Source organism: Macadamia integrifolia, unplaced genomic scaffold, assembly GCF_013358625.1.
Source record: "Macadamia integrifolia cultivar HAES 741 unplaced genomic scaffold, SCU_Mint_v3 scaffold938, whole genome shotgun sequence".
Classification (NCBI taxonomy): Eukaryota; Viridiplantae; Streptophyta; class Magnoliopsida; order Proteales; family Proteaceae; genus Macadamia; species Macadamia integrifolia.
Genome location: NW_024870587.1, coordinates 274,733 through 298,033, shown reverse-complemented (window position 1 = coordinate 298,033; position 23,301 = coordinate 274,733). Strand labels below are relative to the sequence as shown.

General features: G+C 37.1%; 1 long non-coding RNA gene across 2 annotated transcripts; it reads left to right on the top strand.

Moving 5' to 3' along the window:
- The first annotated feature begins 7,923 nt into the window (after nt 1-7,923).
- LOC122070491 lies at nt 7,924-21,319 on the top strand. Of its 2 annotated transcripts, XR_006137799.1 has the most exons (3): nt 7,925-8,339; nt 20,176-20,403; nt 20,495-21,319. It is a non-coding gene; the product is annotated as an uncharacterized LOC122070491 (long non-coding RNA). The 2 variants fall into 2 exon arrangements; XR_006137798.1 differs by having other exon boundaries at nt 7,924-8,339; nt 20,176-21,319.
- Nucleotides 21,320-23,301: the final 1,982 nt, after the last annotated feature.

Here is a 23,301-nt window from a genome sequence, read left to right as displayed (position 1 = left end):
CCAGTAAACAGCCTATGTGCAATTTTAGGGGTACCTACATGTTGTTTCAATATATTCTCCTTAAAAACCCATAAATGGGATTATGCGGTAAGAGAACCTAATATTATTTTAACCCACGCAAAATCCTTTTCGTAATTGATGTAGGATCAACCTCCTATTTGATTGATATGAGATAGTAACATATCACCACACTTTTGAACTAACGTCTACGGTGGCCCACTCCGGATCATGTATCCCTTTCTTGACTCCACTCTAGTTGAGAGTCTTTGCTTGGCGACAGATAGTCCTTTCTAACTACTTCACTCTAGCACCACGTTGCCCCTTTCGTGCAAGGGTTGAGAGTGGGGATTGGCTGCTATGATACCACTGATACGAACCTTGGGAGAACTCAACCTCATAAAGGGGCTTACAAGGTGGGGAAACCCAATATCATATCTACCCATACCAACTTCCTTTAGCAATTGATGTGATAAGAGCCCCCTATATAATTGATATGAGATCCTAGCACGATGGTATAGGATTGAATGCCCAATTAGGTTCTTCTTTCTTTCTTTTTTTTCATTTTATGGGTTAGTGGTGAGAGATGTAAACGAATCTAATACGAATAGAATACAGATTGGATGTGATCAGATTCAGATATTCCATGGTTAAATACAAATACTGGATATGAATGCAAACCGAATTCGGATTTTTTACTATCCATTTAAATCCCTGACCTGTGTAACCCATACCTTCCTCCCCTAATAAGCGGATACAGTTTTCTCTCATTTTGTATGTCTTAGTTGTCTTAACTCTTTTTAGCTCTTTTTCTCATTCTCTATAACTTGGCGCAACTTCAAAACCCTCAAAATCATTAATTAACTTTTATTATTATTATTATTATTATTATTATTATTATTATTTGATTAGCAATTCGAATTGGATAAATTTTTTTTTTTTTTATTATTCAAATTAGGATCTGGATACTCTTTGATTAGATAATGGATGCAAATGGAAATCAAATTTGGATTTTTGGATATCCGTTTACTTCCTGTGAATGACAATTTTTTTTTTGGGTATGATGTTAATGGCACTCCTTGGCCAATATGGACACTATGGTCACTACAACTACTATTATTTGAAGAAGAGAGAATAGAAAATTTTGCTAGAAACAGATTTCAAATGAGTCAAGAGCTCTAATATTTTCTCCACTAGTCGAGCTATTGAACATGAAAGCCTTGGTGACATTTTTGCCCTGTAATATTTTTCCCTTCCTTCGAAGTTTAATATATTTATTTATTGACAAAAAAAAAAAATCAAATTACCTTCCTCTCATCACTTATCATGGAGTATGCAGAAAATGCATAATCAAATGCTCTATAGTTGACACCAACATAGATGAAAGCTAAGGTATTCAAAGGCTGAGTTGCCGCAACAAACTATTGGATAAAAGAAGGCAAATTCAGTCACAAAAATGTTATGTGAACTATATACAAAAAAGAGTTTTGCTAAGGTCATGAAAACTTTATTATTGTCCTTCATGATGTCAACACATACACAATCCTTGCCAGTTTTAGGGTACTTTCTACAATTAGTTAGAGAGAGAGAGAGAGAGAGAGAGAGAGAGAGAGGTACAAGATAAACGCTTATCCAAACGGAACTTATAATCCATAAATCACGAATGCACTCATACCTAAAGAGGTATGTCCTTGACAGGAATCGTATCTCATAAAGAACGCAACTGTTCGTCGGTCACATAGTTCTACCCAAGAAAAAAAAATTGGTAAGAGTGGTTGACCGATTAATAAATCCATAATAGCAGAGGAAACTTTTTCTAATGAAAAAGTATACCAAAAAGATGGAATACGTGCTTTTAAAAGTTCTAGTAAAAATACACATACAAATGCACGTGGGGTAGTCTTTTAGTCCCATCTCACCATCCTGAGAGAGAGAGAGAGAGAGAGAGAGAGAGAGTAAAAAAAGTTGGTAATTCTTGTTGTAATATTACTTCATTCTATTCCGTAGAACTTTGGGCCTAATGAAGATTATTTTCGTTTTTCACTATGTGGGAAATACAATTCATGCCTATAGTTCACTAATAGAAGGGTCTCATATATGTGAACAAGACAAAATGCTTCGGCTAAAAAAATAAGAATCTCCATAAGCACAACAATTCCCCTTCATATTCCTCACCAAGTTTTAGCTAGTAAGCACATTTGACAATGACATAAGGGATCATGTAACTCCAATCCTTTGCTTGGTCATCAATGTGGTTGTGCCCAGCTTCTTAATCCTCCCTGGCAAAAATATACGGACAATAAGAAATGCATTAGTTTCACTAATCAATTGATGCATTCCAGAGGTCTATAGTATACATCATATGAAAATTAATTGTTTAAAAAAAAATAAAAACTAAGAGAATTCATCTTCCCCTACAACCCCCTTATTTATTTATTTTTTAGGGGGGGTAGGGGTTGGTTATTGAATTGACACCAGAGCAAGATAAACATTCATCATGTTGTAGGATTCTGGTCTTGTCAGTCACTAAGGTTTCTATTTTTACTTTTCAAATAATAAATAAAATAGGTCCCCTTACGAGACATGTTAGATCAAGAGGATACAATCATCCAAGAATGTGAATAACCAAAATATGCCGCAAAAAAAATTGATTCATCCCAAACATCATCTAGAACCAACAATGGTGGCTTTGACTTTCTCTTCTCCATAAGGTAATGAAATTGTTTAATTGCATTTTCTTCACTCAGGCCGGACTCTCTAAGGTGGGCATATTTGAAATAGTTACAAAGAATATTTTATCCATGAATATACTCGTAACAAACAGTGTATAGGAAAGTTGAAATGCTATTAGTAGGAAATGATAAAGAACAGAGTTTGCACCAAGTTAGTAGGAAATGTTGTTCTTCTTTTGCCAAGACTTAGGACAGCACCCAAGATGATTCCATCTACCATTTTCTATTTTCCTCTGTTTTGCAAACTCCTCCCTCTTATGATTCCAAATCCTAAACTTAACAATTTTAAATCTGTCCCAAATAGATAGAGTCTCTTCCATTGGAGTTGCAGAGATAGCATTTATATAAACTGGAGAGAGAGAGAGAGAGAGAGAGAGAGAGAGAGAGAGAGAGAGAGAGAGAGAGAGAGAGGGGCATAAAATCCCCAAATAACGGTTCCACGTCTTTTTTTTTAATGGAGAGAGAGAAACCTAATAATTACTTCTCTCTCCATAATTATTCACTTCCTCACCACCCTCCATAATTGTCTTTCTCCCTCCATTCATATTTAATTTTGTAAAACTCTCCATAATTATTTTGTAAAGGGAGAGGTTTAAAAAAAATCTTTAATAATTAGAAATCAAATCATGAGATCATTATCTGGGGATTTTATTAATATGCCATTACAAAAAAGTAATAATAATAAAAAGTGGAGCACAAAGGTGGGGGAGAAAAAATAGGGAGATTTAAGGAGGTAATTATAGAGAGATTTACAAAATTAAATATGGATGGAGAGTGAGAGAGATTTAAGGAGGAGCAAAAAATTTGACTCCTAATTATTATTATTATTTTAAACCGCCCCCTATTGTGTGTTATTATGTGCCCATGATTTGATTCCTAATTATTAGGATTTATTTCCTTTAAAACCTCCCTATCCCCAAATAAATTTTTTTCTCCAACATTTGGGGTTTCTAGGAATATTAACATTGAATTTAAATATTTAGTTAATATTGAGAGAGAGAGAGAGAGAGAGAGAGAGATTTAAAGATGAGTAATAGAAAGAATTACTTCCCCCTTTCTCCTCCATGTTTAGAGAGAGAGAGTGAGATAATTTATTTTTTCATCTTCTATTTTGAGGGTTTTTTTGGTCTTCTGAAATTTTTTTAATTATAGAGATTTAAATATGGAGATATATATATATATATATAATTATTACTTTTTTTATATCTTTCATTTTGAGGGATTTTTTGGTCACTTGGAAATTTTTTTTGGTAGATATCAATGGTTTTTTGGTCTTTTTGAAAGAGTATAATAAGGACAGGGAGTACGTACTTTTTAATAGAGTATGATATGATATATGATATATGATATGATAATTATTATAATCACAAAGGTTTGTTAATTTTTGAAGTCTGCCGACTGGCTATGTAGTAAGATTTCCCTCAACACCCCCACCAAAAAAAAAAAAAGATTGGCCATGCATTAAGTAATCTTAGAGTACTGTTGGATTCATTGGTAAATGCAAAGAAAAATAACGAATAAAAGATGCTACCCACTAGGACTGGTACTCTCCTAGACACAGTGTGTATAGAAAGATCGTGTTGCCCCCATGATGAAGATGCTTTGGCATGTCCTCTTATTGGCTTGCGTGCTGATATGTACCTGCCAACTATTGAAAGGAGGAGAATAGTAACCTTAAGCATTACATGTATAATTCCTTCTAGGGAAGTTACCCCTTCCACAATCCAACAATGCAAGGGATCGTTGCATCACATTCCATAACAACTCTTGCGTGCACCATGAGGAAGAAAATCTTCTTCACATTCTTTGGGTATCCCAAAACCCTAATACTAGAGAGAGAACCCTAAAACCATGGGAGGAGGAGAGATTGCTTGGTTGTGTTACCAGAAGGCGCCACTCCTCATCCTAATCTCTTAGATATAAAAATCTGAAATAGGGTTTCCTTATTTGGTTCAACTAGCTCTTTCTTTTCTCTTTAATATCTAAATATGGATAATGCTATGTAGAATCCCATACTTGCTTAAACTAGGAATCCATTACTAAAGATTTCTTTAAGATAATATCGTCAATTTTCAATTAAATCTATTTATCAATTAGTGTATGTAAGATTGATATAATTCTTAAAATTGGCCTTAGAATAATTTTGTCACCACCCTGACCCATTGTAATTTTATGTACGGAGAATCAAAACCATTGATTAGACCATCAAAGTATTTTTAAAATATTAGTCAAATTAATATTTTCAAAATCTTTTGTAAAATATATAACCAAATCCAGATTTCAACTAATCATGTTCATAAAGTCTCTCTCTTAGATATTCTCCATGAGGGAAATTAGTTCTTTGTTGGGCATATCTTTCATTCATGAATTCAACACATCAATATATATTCAAGAAGAAATCAGCCATTGGCACATCAAAACCCATTATATCTAATTGCAACAGTAATAACCTCTTGCATCTAGGGACTAATTGTAAACTACCAATGAGATTCGTCAAACAACTGATAGGAGTCCATTCAAGATTCCCATATGATCCACTTTAATAGATATGTATACTCACACTTATATCTTGAAATCAACATTCCTAAGAACATAGACAACCATGTGAATAGAATACCCAATTCTGATCTTAGTCATGATCACTGTTAGTTAAAACGGGAACGGCAAACAGACGTAAACGAACGGTACGAGTATTAAACGTGTAGTTTTCAAAAAAACGAAACCAAAAAAACAGTAGTATACTCATACAATTTGAGAGATTATTACTTGTATATATGCATCTAATATTCCAAAAGCTCTAGGAGTCCCAAGATAAAATAGCCCAATGGGCTACAAGAAAATGAGATGTTGCTAGCTTTAGCTTCTCCTTACTCAATGGGTTATAAAAATATGAGATTTTTTTCCTATAGATAGTATGGAAGTTAAAAACAAAAAACCAAATACCATATTGTCTTCACTCTTCACTTTTACTAATAGGTTTTTTTTTTTTTTTTTTTTAATTAATTAATTTTTTTAATAAAATTCCTATTTTACCCTTAAAAAACGGATACGAGTTTAAAACGGATTCTTTTTCCGATTCCGTTTTTTTCCAGATTGTATAATAGCATACGGGAAAACGCGTTTTAAACGACAAAAAAACGAGAACGCGTTTTAACTAACAGTGGTCATGATCAACTTTTAGGTTAAAACATGTAAGGATACAAATGCCCATAAAATCATGCAAATAGATTAGATGTTAACTATATAAATATGGTTTTGATGGATACACTTCCAACAAATGCCACTTCATGCTAATCATACATGAAACACATTTCAATTCAATTTGGACATTAAACAATGGAGGAATAAAACCAGGATTAAACAATCTGTTGATCAAAGTTTTCTCCTACTAACATATCCATCCATCCATCTTTGAAAACACCTAACTACTTAATACATGTTTTGGAACTATCAAATTACCCAAAATGGTATAGTCGTGGACCATTAGCATATGTATTTCTTATGCCCCCTCTTTATCCGGGAAAAACAGAGATCCAGATATCTTTGAGAGAGAAAATAAACTAGAAATTCCACGACGGTTTCTGCCTAAATTGGTGGCAATACTCCTTTTGTGATGCTTGGAGCCTTAGACGATAAAAAAAAAAAAAAAAAAAAAAAAAAAAAAAAAAAAAAAAAAAAAAAAGTTTTCTATCTGAGAGTGTAGAAATGATCGCCCCACCATCCATAAATATGGAAATGCCTACCCTGTTGATACTTCCGGACTTGTTCCCATTGGCCTTAATGCTGGTGCAACCCCTACACTCTCAAATAGAAAATATTCTCCCATATTGAAAAGAAAAAAAAATAATAATAAGCCATATTCATTCATGGAGAAATGTTTCCTTTGAGGGAGTATGGCTCCTATGCATGCACGTGAGCCTAATGGAAATGCACATAAAAGCATCAACAGTCACCACACTTCCCCCCCCCCCCCCCCAACAAAGTTCCTTTACCCCTTCATCTCTTCATGTAATATGGTTCATATTCATTCTTCAACTAAGGCCCTCTTTGGTATCATTTTTCTTTTTTCTTTTTTATTTTTACCTATTTAACATAAACATTAGTGAAATCCATTTTTCATCAAAACGTAAAATTGGTTTGATAACTACTTGAAAAAATTAGTTTTTTGTGAGAAATAGTTTGGTATCCCTATGTGCAAAATGAATTTTTGAAAAAATTGGTGAAGAGAAGTTCCTTTCATCCATCTTCCTTATAACTCTCTTTCTCTATTTGGACGGAAGAAGATGGGGCAAGGGGCTTGGATTTGTAATTACAAAACAAATGACTACTTTACCCCTCTATATTAGGACTTTAAACACGTGCTTATTAAAATTCAACATAAAAATAACTGAAAATCAATTTTGGCCCAAACACATAAATGACCCTTGATCTCTTTTTAGTTTTTGTGTATTATCAAATTTTTTTTTTTTTTTAAATAGAAACAAGCTCCACGAATGATATCAAGGCCGCAAAACTTGACCCTAACTCAAGGCCGCAAAACTTTAACCCATGCCCAACCCTTACCCGCCCTAATTGGTCCTGATTTTTCAGGGTATGGTTGGGGTGACCCTGATTGACCCTAGCCCTGACCATAACCCTGGTTTTCCATCAAGGGCCGGGATGACCTCAATTGACCCTGACCCTAATTTACCATCAAGGGCCGAATATAATCTTACTTAAAAAAAAAAAGGGAGAATTTTTTTTTTATAGTAAAAAAAACAAGAGAGATCAGTGAGAAATATATTAAGGGTTTTGAGGTATCAATGACCTAATGTCAAACAATATCTAAAATTAGGTTAATATCAGAGATAACATCAAGGTTACAACCAGTCAACATCAAGGGCAAAAACCTAGTTCAGGTCAAGCCAAAACCAGGGCCAAAAGTCAGGATAAAAAAATTAGGGCAGAGTTCAAGGTGGGTTGGGCGAGCCAAAGATATCAACCCTTACCCACCTTGACCCTGACTCAGGGTCAGAAATTTTAGGGTTGGGTTGGCCCTTAGGGCCAAAATTTTTGGGTCGTTACCTGTTTGGGATTAGGGCGGGCCAAGGCGGGTTCGGGAAGTTAGGGCCAAACTTGCACCCCTAGTCTTGGGTCCCTTCACCTTATAAGTTGGATTATGGGGTTAAGTTCTTCTAGAACCGTAACAGTGATATCAGAGCAGTCGATCATCAACCCAACCCATTCACAGAAGGGGCGACATGGTGCCAGAGTGATAGGAAAGGGCTACCTACGATTAGACATAAACCTTGGAACAGAGTGAAAGCTACTCAGAAAATGCTACCTGATCCGGAGTGGACCGTCGTGGACCATCATGGATGTCGAGTTCAAAAGTATGATGGCATCTTACAATCCCATATTAACCTATGGGGATTAGCAAAGTAAGAACCCCACATAGAAAAGGCTGCCTGATTTGAATCACCATGGAAGTCTATTTCCTATGAAAATTGATGTGGATTGATAGTCTTAAGCCCCTCACCTTCACCTTGTAAACCAATTTATGGGGGTTGAGTTTTTCCATAACAATCTCTTTCCCAAGAAGTCTGCCGCAGTTCTCCGCTCCCAGTTACGGTAAGTTTTCATATCTCAAACGTTTTTCTGTTATACGGATCATGAGAAAAGATCGAAAGATCGAAAAGCAGAACTTTTTCGTATTTCTTTTTTTGGGAAATTTCAGTGTTTATTTGTACAATTTTCATTTTTGTTTCACCGAAAAAATTAGATCGAAGCGGTGAGATCTATTGGATTCACATCTCTTCGTCTTTTGTACTCTGTTGAACTGTGCCGAATCTGTAAATTCGAGAAAAGATGCCGGAATTCCCTATTTGTTTAATGCATTGATTAGTTGGTGCTTCCATATCTCGTATTCTGTTAGATTGCATGAAGAGTCAAGCAGAAGTTCTTGAGGTCGCTTGGTTATTATTTTTGGATTTTTTTCCTCGATAATGGTTTGAGGATTTGAGTGTACTTCCTTTTTTCTTTGAAACGAGAAACCTAAGTAAAAGGAATTAGAAGTGAAGTAAAATTAAAAAAAAAGAAAATTAGGTTACTCATCTATTAAATTCCTGCTATGTCAACTGATCGTCTGTCTTTGGTTTATCAAGCTCTAAGTAAAATAAACTGTTCCATTAGATGATTGAATGGCTAAACATAGAAAAGGTCCACTATGCGCTCTAACTTAGATTGCATCCTAAACAAAAACAAACTTGGTGTTTTTATTTGTTACTAAACTTGTATTCATGTATTGGTCATTAAGCACAATCAGATAGGTGATTTTCTTCTTCATATTTTTTGTTTTAATAAAAAATTCCATGAAGGGAGGTTGTTCTGCTTATTTCATTTTTTTTAGGTTACATGTTCTGTAAGACTATGGTTAATTAGATGACATATTTTTTTGTTTGAATCAACTTCAACCATAATACTTAACTATCCTACTCACTGTTTATCCTTTTTAGATGTAAACTTAAATGGTTGTTAGCAAAGTCCCTTCACCCCCCCCCCCACCCCCCACCCCCCAATGTAGGGTAATTCTTCTTTCCATTAGAAAGCTGGGTATGTGACCATCTTTCTCCAGTTTGCAAAAGTTATTAGTAGATTTTGAAAGAACAATCAAGGTTACTCTTTGACAAGCTTTGGGATTTTAGTTAATTTGATGTTGGATGGTTGTAACCTACCTTTGTTGGTAGTATACAGAGAAACCAATTCCTACCTTATCAAATTTATGATAAATTTTGCTTGATTGGCATATAGTCACTCTTTTTAATGGTATTTGGTGTGGAATGTGGATAGGGTTGGTTGAATAGGAACCAAAAACAATGAATGATAAGAACTAAAAGAAATCTTATCAAGAAAAATCAAGAGTACCATGAGTGTGCCTGACCAGGAATTGAAAGAACAATAACCAAGAATTTTCGTAGCAGCAAAGAATGATATATCAATATAAAAACTTGAGCAAAATCAAGGAAAGAGATATCCTTCAAGCACCAGCTAATTTTCCCTTCTCCAAAATCTGAGTTACAAATCTACAGTTGTTCCAGGGGAGTATTAATATATACTTCCTTTATTTCCTTCTTCTAGCAACTAGGAAGCAACTCTAGGACTCTAATTATCTCAGAGATAAACTAAAACTTCTGACATGACTCCCATTACAAATTTAGAAACTCCCATGGCTAACCCTTTCGTAAAGGCAAACAAAATGTGAACTCTTAAATTGGTACAATTTTTGGAATTTGAAGTGATGTCATTCATTTGTCTATTATCTTGGGTTATTTGGTGTAGATTAGAATCATCCACCACATGGTATCATGAACTGTCCAGTTCTGACCTGTTCTGTAATGCTTAGTAAATTGGAAGTCCACTGTGAAAATCAGTTTTTCACCCAGTAGATTAGCCTATCGTTTGTGTGGATCAGCTGACCCAAACAGACCCAGATTGGTAATTCCAGGAATGATTTGGGTTCAGTCAGGGTTTTTAGGACCTATCTCCTTCATGTCAAAGATTATTTTATTTGTTGGCCTTTTATAAATAAAGGAGTTGAAGCCCTTTGGCAGCTATTAGCTTTGGCTATATCATGGCTTACTTGAAAAGAAAGGAATAAACATATTTACAATGAGAAGACTAGAAACATATAAAAACCATGCATTTTTCTTCTCAAGGTAGTTTACTTTAAATTTGAGGTTTTTGAAGGTTCTCTATATCTGATTTTGAGCACTAAAACCCAAATGACTAAAACAAATATGCTCTCATGGAATCTATATAAGCACCAAATTGGTATGCGGTATTAGGGGATAAGAGTGAGGTTTGTAGGTATTAGGTAGAAAGATGGGGTGTTAATGTAGTACTGGATTCGAAACTCGAAACAGTAGCCAAACAAGATCTTTTAAACCAAAGAAATTTTCTGATTATGGGGGAATTCTAACAACTCTAGGAAAGGGGTAAAAGGTTAATTATTCAGAAAACAAAATCAGACCAATAGTTGAACAGTTAACACAGTTATTCTGATGTTTAACAGTACATTCAGATGTGGAAACAGAGACCTAACAAAATAGAGAATCACCCTTTGATTGCTGTAGTTAGAACAGAAATAAATCTCAGAACTCATGAAAACAGGGGCTTTGTTAGGCTGAAACTATTAGGTAATATGCAGGTAGGGGTATAATGGGAAAAGTAGAGATATCTTAAGATCCAATGGTCAGAACTTGATGAGATTCAAATCGAATCTTGGATTAGAGTTCATGATCATATATTAAAAATCTTAAGATGATCCAATGGTTGGTTTAATTAATCTCAAAAAAAGGGTAGCATGTGAACTTGTAGAATTAGGGTTCTAGTTGCAGAAATTCCAGGTTCAACTTACTTGTTAATGGCTATGATGAGAATAGAGATCAGCAATCTAGTAGCACAATTGCAGCACATGAAAGTAAAGCTTGAAGATGATCCACCCGGGCTTCTCCTGCAAGTTGTCAACTGGATTAGACACCAGTACCTTTTCCTTAATCAAACACAAGGCCTTGATCTAACACAAGATGCTTTTTGGAGAAGAAGAAGAAGAGAGTTGCAGCAGCAAACTTGAATTTTCTAAATCGTATAGTGAGTCTAAAGACCCTGGATTAGGCTCATCTCCAATTCTTGATTCACCAATTCTTTATATCCTTGTGACACCTGTCCTATTTTAATCCTAGGGCTGCAAATAAAAGGTTCTTTTTTCAAATCCTTATTTCCCTAAACCACCAAACTACTCTTTGATGTGAAGCATGCAAGGTTTTGGGGAAAAAAAAAATCTTCTTTGAGACTGCTATCTGTTTTTGAATGTTCTGAGGAGGAGGACGAGTCAAGGCAAGAAGGAAGGAAGTATAGTATATTACTGGTCTGGGTTTTTTGAAGTCTTCTTTTATCTTATTTGCAGTTTGGGTTCCATGATTTCAACTTCAGTGGCTATTCCCAGCAAGCTATTTCAGTGTGAAATCCTTCCTGGAACTGGGACTGTCATGTCGCAAAGTATCAGGTTTGGGGGTTGTTTTCATGTTTTAGAAGGAAGCCACTGAACCATTAACAACTGCAACAGCAAAAGCGTCCTAATGCCTGGCCATAGCAAGAAAGTTTTGAGAAACCCGATGATGATGAGCCACCGTCAATAGAAACAAGGACCCTAACCTCACGGAAGACTTATGCTTTCATGTCCAACGACCTAGAGAAGACCAACCATTTCTAGCAAAGTCAACTTTCTATAATGGTTGGGAAGGTTAGATTAGCCAGAAACAAATTATGCAAGAAATCTGCTTCCATCGAAAAGGATTTCATCAAAGAAAAGAAAAATTCTCTGAAGATAGACAAATGCACTTCTTCTCTGCTCCTCTTCTTGTCTTCTTGTCTTCTTGTCTTCTTCCTTCTTTTGTTTCAGATCTCAAACCATTGAAACAGGATTTTCGAAAAAACTGCTGCTTGTATCTTCAACCTCCGTCCCTCTTCATTCCTTCTTCTTCGTTCCTCTTCCTCTACTCTGTTTTTTAGGATTTCTTCAGCGAAAACCTTTTGGATGAAGATGGATTTCCAAAAACCCTCTTTTAGTAGAAGGGTGGTTTTTTCAAAAACCTTGTGTGCTTAAGAGTGGTTTGGAAAAATAAGGATTTGTAAAAGGAACTTTTATTTGCAACCGTGGGATTAAAATAGGACAGGTGTCATAAGGAGGTAAAGAATTGGTGAGGAATTGGTAGATCAAGAATTGGAGACGAGCCGAATCCAAAGACCCTCCACAGTTGCTTTTATTAAAACAAAAGGCTGAGTTTGAGTTGGTGTTGGAAAATCCCCAACTGACTCCAACTTATCCAACAAAACAGTGTTTGACTTGCTATAGGAAACTCCATAGCCGACTAATGCAGTTGGGCGACGGAAGGGACCTCTTCGATTTGGGATTTTCTTATTTACTTTCCTTTTTTAGGTTTAGAAATTAGTTTGTGGTATTTTATTTAGCTTGGATTTTATTTTAGTTGCTAGTTAGGATTAGTTTCCATTTTTAATTAGCTTCCAATGTTATGTCATTATGTTCTTTAAATAGCCATGTAATGGAGAAGAACTCAGAATTGAATGAATTGAAAAAAAATTATGTTTTGGTTGGAAACGATGGATAACATGGGTGGTTTCCCTCTCTCTCTTTTCTGAACTGTTTCTTATTTCATCTCCTTCTTCCCCTTTTCTAATATCCCCTATCTGTCTCTCTTTGATGGTTTTTTCCCTTTCCTTCTTCTTTTTCTGGTTTGCTTGTTCTTTTTCTGGTTCAGTCCAGGCGGTACTGGCAGCCAGTGAAGGAGTTCAAACTCCTTCGATTCTGCATCTATCAGCCTGCAATTTGGGGCATAAGTGCTTCCCCTTGGGGCGATTTAAACCCTAGCTTCCATTCCAAGTTTTTGCGAGTCAATGGACAGAACATCTGAAAACCAGAACTCAGATTTGAGTCCTCCACCAGGTTCAAGTCACAGGATCCTCCCCGAGGCTGTTGCATCTCCTTTTGAACTGATATTGGTTGTAATCAAGAGCAATCTGACTTCCAATCTCTCTCCTAAAGTTTCGGTTTGATTGGATTACAGTTGAGAGAGCTCTGTCGATCGAAGCAACAAGAGGTTTCGTTTCTATCGTGTTGTTCTCTACAGCTATCTAAGGTTGAAGAAGATATTTTCCCCTATTAACACTTTTAACCTTATTTTTTTTATATATTCTCAACATAACCCTTAGTCTGGATTCTTGTTTCAGTTTAGCCCCACTACTATTCTTATTTTCATATCTGACTTTTCTCTTTGGGTTTAATTCCTATTAAGCCCCTTAGTCAATTATTTCACTCTAAAAGGTTCCTAAATTGTACCAAAAATTACAATATTGCCACTAGTTTGCCTAGATTGAAATATTTGTTCCTTTATGGGCTCATAAGCGATCCGATTCCCTCAAATCTGCATCAAGTGGTATCAGAGCAAATTTTTTACACTTCTCTAACCATGATAGGTCACATCACCAATTCTGAGTTGCACAAGTTGTATTGTGAGGTACTTGAGAACCAACAGAAAACTAATGCTAGGGTTGAGAAGAATGAGGCCAAATATGACAAGTTCATGGACGACACTCAAGGTGCCCTCGCTAAGATTCTTGCCTTTATGCAAAAGTCTGAAACGCGAGTTGATGAAAGACCATCTACAGCACCTCAGTTTAATGCCCTACGGATTGAAGATACACCTCACCGAATGCAACGTGATCCTGTTATACCCCAAGATGTTACTCGGCAATTTTCTGACAAAAATTATGGCATCAAAGTTGAGGTTCTAGAGTTCAGTGGTGAAAAGGGACCTGAGGAATTTCTTGACTGGCTTACCAAAGTTGAGAGGATTTTTGCATATAAGTCTCTTCCAAATGAGAAAAAGTGTGAACTCATCCTCACCAAGTTTATTGGATATGCATGTTCATGGTGGGATGATGTATTGCATGCAAGGTTTGTCAGAAGACTTGGATTCATTACCAATTGGGAAGTCATGAAGCAGATTCTGACTGAAAAATTTGTTCCTCTTAATTATGGGAAGGTAATGTTCAATAAACTGCTTAACTTGCAACAAGGTAATAAGGATGTGGATTCCTACACCCTTGAGTTCCACAAACTGTCTTCAAGGTGTTGACTTCAGGAAACAGACCAACAACGGGTGATGCGATATATCAGTGGGCTAAGTATTGAGATACGACTCGAGTTGGCCAACACTAATTTCAGGTCCGTTGATGTGGCAGCGGCTCATGCCAAGATAGCTGAAGAGAAGTCCATTTATTGGAAGGGTATGCTCAAGACTTCTTCAGTTTATAAAGAGTTGAAGAAAAAAGGTCAGAGTTCAACAAGGACAGTGATGGCTTGAAGAACATTAGATGCCATAGTTGTGGCGAGAAGGGTCACTATGCCAACAAGTGTCCCAACAGGACTCATTCTATGAATGCAGCAATTGAGAAAAGTGATGAGGAATCTGCTTTATATCCTTATCCCCTCGAGGAAGATGATATGTTCGACTATGGTGATGAGGATGTAAAAGCTCATTCAACTAGTCTTTCATCCTTTTCAAACAGACCAGTTGACAAGGCTCCTCTCTTCAGACAGAAGGGTACTCTTCTGCACGGTTCTTATCCTACTGATGTTTATACAGTTGTTGATGCCAGGGCATAAGCAAACTTCATATTTGCTGAATTTGTTCGAGAACAAAACCTTCCATAGAAGCAGTTTTTCAAGAAGATTCACATACGAGGTTTTGGACCCACAGCTCGAGAAGAGGCCACAGCAATTGTTTGAGTACACTTACAGTTGGGGCCATTACAGTACCATGTCACCTGTTTGGTCACACCATTAGCGCATTACAACATTCTTCTAGGGCGACCTTGGCAGTGACATGTAGGCATTCTCTATGATGGTGCACGGAACACCATCAAGGTGAAGCAATGAGGTTGTATGTACTTAATGAGGCCACATGCATTATCAGACATGCCACGTCGTCGACTGACTCTTGCTCCAGTGGCACATCAGCCTACTCTCCCTCCTCTTGGTGTTATGTTCCCATCTTCTACTTCGAGATACGTGCCACCTCATCCGCGAGCAACTTATAAGGGTATCTTGGGAGTACGACCTAACTCGACGGAGTCGAGTTCTTTTAAGATCGGGAGAGCTGATGCAGTTGGGCCACAGAAGGGATCTCTTTGATTTGGGATTTTCTTATTTACTTTCCATTTTTAGTTTTAGAAATTAGTTTGTGGTATTTTATTTAGCTTGGATTTTATTTCAGTTGCTATTTAGGATTAGTTTCCATTTTTAATTAGCTTCCAATGTTATGTCATTATTTTCTTCAAATAGCCATGTAATGGAGAAGAACTCAGAATTAAATGAGTTGAAAAAAATTATGTTTTGGTTGGAAACGATGGCTACCTTGGGTGGTTGCCCTCTCTCTTTTCTGAACTATTTCTTATTTCATCTCCTTCTTCCCCGTTTCTAATATCCCCTATCCGTCTCTCTTTTATGGTTTTTTCCCTTTCCTTCTTTTTTTGGTTTGCTTGTTCTTTTTCTGGTTCAGTCCAGGCGGTACTAGCAGCCAGTGAAGGAGTTCGAACTCCTTCGATTCTACATCTATCAGCCTGAAATTTGGGGCATAAGTGCTTCCCCTTAGGGCGATTTAAACCCTAGCTTCCATTCCAAGTTTTTCCAGTCAGTGGACAGAACATCTGAAAATCAGAACTCAGATTTGAGTCCTCCGCCAGGTTCAGGTCGTAGGATCCTCCCCGAGGTTGTTGCATCTCCTTTTGAACTGATATTGGTTGTAATCAAGAGCAATCTGACTTCTGATATCTCTCCTAAAGTTTCGGTTTGATTGGATTACAGTTGAGAGAGCTCTGTTGATCGAAGCAACAAGAGGTTTCGTTTCTATCGTGTTGTTCTCTACAACTACCTAAGGTTGAAGGAGATATTTTCCCCTATTTACACTTTTAACCTTATTTTTTTTATATATTCTCAAAATAACCCGTAGTCTGGATTCTTGTTTCAGTTTAGCCCCACTACTATTCTTATTTTCAAATCCGATTTTTCTCTTTGGGTTTAATTCCTGTTAAGCCCCTTAGTCAATTATTTCACTCTAAAGATTCTTAAATTGTACCAGAAATTACAATATTACCACTGGTTTGCCTAGATTGAAATATTTGTTCCTTTGTGGGCCCATAAGCAATCCGATTCCCTCGGATCCGCATCATCAACTCCCTAAACTAGCTAAGTACTAACTATAAACAATTAACTAGGAGAAAAGATTCACTTAAATTGAACCGACATTGGCCAACATGGACCATGGTTCACTTTGAAATTAAATCAAAACAAAAACTAAGTAGAAATTAAATCAAAACAAAAACTAAGTATAAGAAACTAAATCGCTAATTCCGTGTGCAACCTTATTACCCATACTTTACGCCCATAAAAGTGGCATGTTGCATTGAGATGGACCAAAGGCCCAACATGTATACAATCCAACCCTAGACTTATTCATACAATTCTTCGTTGTACTGCACTCTCTAAGTGTGCTTGTTCCTCCCTTCCTAGGCGAACAAGTCTAGTTTGGTGATGAATCTGCATCAGGTGTATTTCATAGTTTAGGATTGTGACTCAAAGTAAGGTTTTTAAGAGGTTTGAGATAAGTTTAGATAAACTGGTTTTTCCTTGAGGTTTTGTAGCTTTTCTCTTGAATTTTTTGGGCAGCTGGTTGTTTTTTTGTTAAAGAAAGAATTCTAGAGCTGGATGATTAGAGTTTCCAGCTAGGAATGTAAAACAAGGTGCTAGGATTTGAAAAGAGGTGAAAGCTTAACAGATCGAATTGTTGGAAGAGGAGCTCACTTTTCCAACCAAAGTGCTTAGTCTCAATCATGGTTCTAAATCTTGGGTTTCTGATCAAACTTGGCACAAGTTGCAGAACCAGATGTGGTAATGTAGGAGTAGAGTACAAGACACTAACCCCAACAGTTTATAACCCCAAACAAGACAAATAGGATTAGGAAACAAAGAAATAAGACCCTCAAATAGACCCCCAATGATACAATACCAATATAAGAGCAAAACCAGCCCAAAACCCAACCCGATAGACCTGCTATAGAGCTAGAGAGAGAGAGGTGCGGCCAGGTCTATAGGGCTCCAATTGAGCCGCAAATTTGATCGATTGTAATGCCCAGCAAGGGTACAAAAACCCCCAAGTATGAAGAGCTTCTGACAGTTGGTTTGAGAGTTATGCGTTTTCTTGATTTCAGACCTAGGATAGAGAATAAGAAGGATTTTGCAAGAGGAAAGATATCGCAAAAAGAGGGGAAAGGGAATCACGCACAACCCTAAGGCTCTCAAACATTAACTCAATTCATCATTCTTCCAATATGTCTAATTAGAGTACATTAGCTCATTTATATAAAGAGGGCAGACTAGCAGTCATAATCTAACTAGGAGTTAGACTCTAAGTAGGATTAGACCTTACATAATAGGAGTTGGACTCCAAATAGGACTAGATTAGAACTCCAACATGGAGTAGGTAACTAACTAGTCATTCACTAATAGGGAAACCTAAATTGACTCAAACTGAAATAACAAAGGAAATAGACTCAAAATAGGACTCTAACTAAACTAATGAATTAAATCCCGTTTTCTTACTTTATACCCATATTTTAGGCCCATTAAAGTGGCTCATTACAAAGAAAACCCATGGGATCAATGGCCCAACACATACATAACCCAACTCAAGGCTTATTTGTAATAAAATAAGCCTATTAAGTGACTTATCTACATCATTTGGTTTCGAGTTGATTTCGCGTGGCAGAAGATGTGGCTGGGGATGATCTCCAAGGCTAGGCATCTCCCTTAGTAGGGTTGGCTTCGACCACTATCTCAGCCCAAAACAGATTACACAAAAGTAGATTGAAGCACTTGAGAGAACTGCAACAATCGCCAGAAACAGGGGTGGGGAAGAAATAACCAAAATGATAACAAAAGGAAGAAGAACAAAGGAAGAACAAAATAGAGAAGGGAGATCAGAGATGGAAAGGGAAAGAACCACGCACAGCATCCATGGTTTCACCCAAAACCTTTATTCAATTCCATTCAATTCTCAAACTCAAAACTGAAATCTCCATCGAGTTACATGGTAATTATAAAGGGGAAAAAACAATTAATGGAAACTAATTAAATTGGAGGATAAACTAAAATAGAAATAAAATCCTACTCAATTAAAGCCCGACTCCCAAGCTAATGTGACTGTTCTAACTTTGAAAGGAAGGAAATAAATAACTAAATCAAATTCGAAGCAACTCTAACTAAACCAATGCCCTACTGCATCACAGTTTCAACCAGGTTTCAACCTTGGTCGAAATCAAAATGTAGGTCAATTTCTGAAACCTGGTCAAAACTTTTTTTTTTTTTTTTTTTTTTCAGGGCTAGTGTTAGAAATTTGGTCCGAAATTTCCCAAATTTCAGTCATACCTAGTTTCGTCTCGGGTTGGGTCGAAGCCACCAAAATGTGCGAAATTTCTGAGATTTAAAACTATGATCTCTATATGTGTCTGCTGTATCAGGTTGATATGTATACCACCGATACATATCGGGTTCCTGGCTGTCGAAACAATACTACCCAATACGCGACATTATAACTACCAAAAAAAAAAAAAGGGTCTTGGGGCCTCCCCTACTCCTTAGCAATGGCTTGATCCATTGAATTGTTGTTCTCCCCCCTCCCTCTCTTGTAGGGCTTGTTCCCCTTTGTTTGGCTTGCTTTTAGCCTCTCCCCCCTCTTCCCCATTATATATATATATATATATATATATTTTCTTTTCCCTGTCTTTAGTAATATCTTTATTCATCCAATAAAATAATGATAATATTAAAAAGTGTCTTAGGTCGTATTGACTGAGACTTGAAACACTTTGAGATGTCCTGAGACATTTTTTTTCTGGAAGCAACGGCCACTGTCACCGCCACCGGAAGAAGCAGCAGCAGCAGCAGCAGCAGCAGCAGCAGCGACCACTGCCAAGGTCACCAGAAGCAACAGCAGCAACCACCACTGGTAATCCCGGAAACATAGTTGTCAAGGCGTGTCACCTGTCGTCTAGGCGGTTGTGTAGGGGTCAAGGCCATTGTCGCCTAAGTGTAAGACTCTGCCCTGGCTAGTCAGCACTTGGTATAGCTGGTCTGGCTAGTCTGGCTAGTCTGGCTTAAAGTTAGATAAAAACTGAAACATAACTTTGTCAACACCCAAGTTCAAGAACAAAAGCTGGATTTTGGTTGGTGGGCAATTTTCAACCTTCAATTGCTAGGGTTTGTCCTAAATCTGAAAATTCCATAAATCTTTTCATGGTAAAAATTTGCTAAATACCAAAAGTGTGGTAAAGTAATGACGCCCGTAACTCTATTTTCATTCAGGAAATTTTTAACAGCATTCGCTCATCTTAAAATAAGTTTGAGTGGAACATAACTTTGTCAACACAACTCGGATTTATGCAATCTTGGATTTATTGGAAAGTTGAATTTGTGCTCTACCTAAGACAAAAATATCAAAATCATTTGACTAGTCAAATTTATCATAGAACAAGAAACATTTCTCTAAATGTTGATTTTGTATGACTTGATGTGGCTTAATGTTGATTTTTTATGACTTGAGGTGGCTTAATGTTGATTTTCTATTACTTGAGGCCTGAGGGTGGCTTAATGTTGATTTGTTATTGTATAGGGCATGTGTAGCATACTAATTGATGTTAGAAAAGAGGGAAAATAAAAGATAACACTTGGGCGCCTTAGTCGCCTAGGCATTGCCTAGGTGAGCCCCTTGTCGTCTAAGCGCTTAGGCATATCTTTTTCTTCCTCATTCTGATTTTGGTTTTCGTATCACAGATGTTGGTTTGTGCTTTATGGCATTTCCACTATCAAACTAATCCAATCCCGCAAAGGATTGTTCATGGAACCCCTCAACTGCCTTGGATCGCCTTGCGGACTTGACAACTATGCTTGGAAATTTGAACTCATCCTAATTGTCACAATTGGATTCAACTGGGTGATGTAATCAAAGAAGGGCAGACAATTGGTTTTTTGGATCAGTTTTGCAGTGAACTTCCAGTGAAGGTGAGTCCACCCAGTTGGTTGTCTCATGTAGTTGCAGTTCTATTCAGAAGTATGTGTTTCTTACAGTTCTCACTCATAATTCTTGGAGCAGTCAGATGTTACCGGAGAAGTTTTGAAGCTCCTATACAATGATGGTGGTGAGACTTTGAGTGACATCTCAAATGCTTATCCATGCTCTGATGTTTTTGTCTTCCACTTCATCTATCTAATACAGGGGAATATGAGGCCTGATTCCTACGTGCCACAAATACATTCTAGACAGTTTAGTTATAGGTGGTTCTAATGCGATGGCAAGACCCCTCCCACTATAATCCTTCTTAAGATATATTCCAAATTTCAACCTGTTTAAAATGCCAAGTGAGTTCCCCTTCCCTAACAGTTCTACATGGTTCTTCATAGAGGAACCCATTTTTGGTTGGCGTTTATTCTCTATGACAAGGTCTTTGATCCTTCTCTAAAACCAAGCCATCGTATGACATTTCACAGGCAATATAAATAATAAATTTTCCATTGCCTTCCTTAAATCTTACTACTAATTCTCTTCTTAAACTTTCAATTTGCAGAAGCAGTTGGTTATGGAGACCCCCCTTGTCACTGTTTTGAAATCATTTCATGCATGTTATTAATATTAAGCTTCATCCTCAAATCTGTGTTGATTGACTCTTTCTGTCTCTCATCCATGAAAACTGCACAGGCTTCCAATGTGTTTCAATTGTCGTAATTTTCCCTGTTGGCATTAAGCCGTAGGAAACAGAAAAGCAGGTGATACTTACTGGCTGTTGATACTGTTAATGAACTATTGTGGGGAGAATAACTAGGTTGAAGATTATGAGAACTGTTACCCCCTTGGCGTCATGATTTGTATCTTTAATGGATCCAGTTTCAATGCCTGTTGGCTTTATTTTTTCTTCTAAAAGATGCATCTGTGTAGTTCTTTCCCCTTCTCTTAAAAAGAATACTTTGGTTGCTTTTAGCATTCTTCAGTCTCCCCTGGAACTCCACTTTCCAACAGGAAGTAGAAACATGCTAGCTCCAACCCAGCCTGGAGGGAACTTTTTGAACTATTTTTATCTTCCTTCCCACTGACCGAAAAGGCTATCTTATTGTTCTGATTTCTCATTTCTTAAGAGTTTGACACTACATTTTTGGAAGCCACCGAGCCACAAAAATTTTTATCTACAGGACATAGGATAGGACTTGCAAGCACTGAAATGCAGTTCAGTAGACTCGATCAAAAGATCAATGTGGCCAGCAGATTAGGGTTGGAAAGACGAATGAGAAAGCAGCAAAACCGGTTCCAGCCCTCGAGAAGTTTAGGGGGGAAAGGAAAATATAAGAGTATCTCCACTGCCTTCTCTCTTCATTTTTTGGTGCAAGGGGCCAATAGGAGCCATACAAGGAACCAGAAGAGCCAGAGTAGGAACCAAGAGAGCTACAGTTCTATGATTTAGATACCGTCAAGGATTTATCCACTAGCCAAGGCCTTGAATTACTTTCTTAAGAAAGAAGTGCCATCCACCTGGGCAAGCCCTAGATCATTGATCTAAATAGAGAAGGTGATTCTTCCCGGATCAGGCTCCTCTCATACAGCCTAGGGATCAAAAAGTGATCCTAGGGCTGGGAGGATCTGGGCATGTGTCCCTAGGATCCCTGGGCTCTATGGAGAGTACCCGGCCTGTGCAAGTTCCAACTTTTGTTTTCACAAACAACACCCATTAGTCGAAAAAAATCCACCTGCAGAGCGGGGCCTACACCTATAGAAGGTTGCTGGAATGGGTGCCATTGGTCTGATAAATCCCATCCATCCCATTACCCGGCAGGCCCGACCAAGCCCAATTGGTTAAAGTACGAATCAGCCTGACCTGGACCGGTTGTTTCCTTTTGTGTATCATACTTGTTGGTTGTCTGACCGGGATCAACCGATTACAACCCATTTAGCCCGATTAAGCTCAACCCCTTTAGCCTGACTATTTGGAATGATTTACTCTATTCTTTACCTATTCTACCCGGTGTTTCCTTAGGATTAATATTTATCTCTGAGGTTAGAAAATTTTCTCGTCTTTTGTGATTTTTAATTGTTTGTCCTTTTAGCTAGATTTTTCATTTTTTTTTTTTTTTTAAATCAGTGAACAATTTTTCCAATTAATGGATCTGACTCAAATGGATGATTCATGAATAATTTGATTTCTAATTAAAGAATTTTGTGACATTTTTATATTTTGATCATCACTTGATTTATTTACTCCCTCCCCCCCCCCCCCAAAAAAAAAAAAGCGAAGAAAGAGGAGCAGTTGATTGTAAATCAGTCTGATTTACAACTGATCTGAGGTCAAGCTGATCTACGACCACCCTCTCTCGGCCTAGTAGTTCCGCAATTACTATCGTGGTTGTTGCCAATGGGGATCCCCCATTCCTAAAGGTTCTAGTTACTCTTCAAAACAGAGAAGAAGGGAGGGGATTTTCGAATGAGGAATAATGATCCAATGACTTTGAAAGTATTGAATGGGGAACTGTATGAGGTGAAAATCTGACTTATCTGTCAACTTTTCCACTATCACCCTCCTAAAAAACCAAACTAAGTCTCAAATTGTAAACATAAAGATTAAAGAGTATAGACCAGTCTCTAAATTAATAGGACATTATAAAGACTTTATAAGTTTAAGCCATTTTATCGGTATCGCTTTGCCGTTTCACTTTGGAGATCAATTTTAGGCATGGCCTATTTTAGAGTTAAATGGTCTTGTAGACCGTTTAGTCCGATTAAAATCCAACCGTTGGAATATAAATAGTATCATGTTGCACAATATAAGCTCGATTAATTAAATGGGTGGATCACAGTGTAGGAGTGAAATTGATCAAGCCCGTTGACAACCCTGGATTTAAGGCCATTATTTTGGT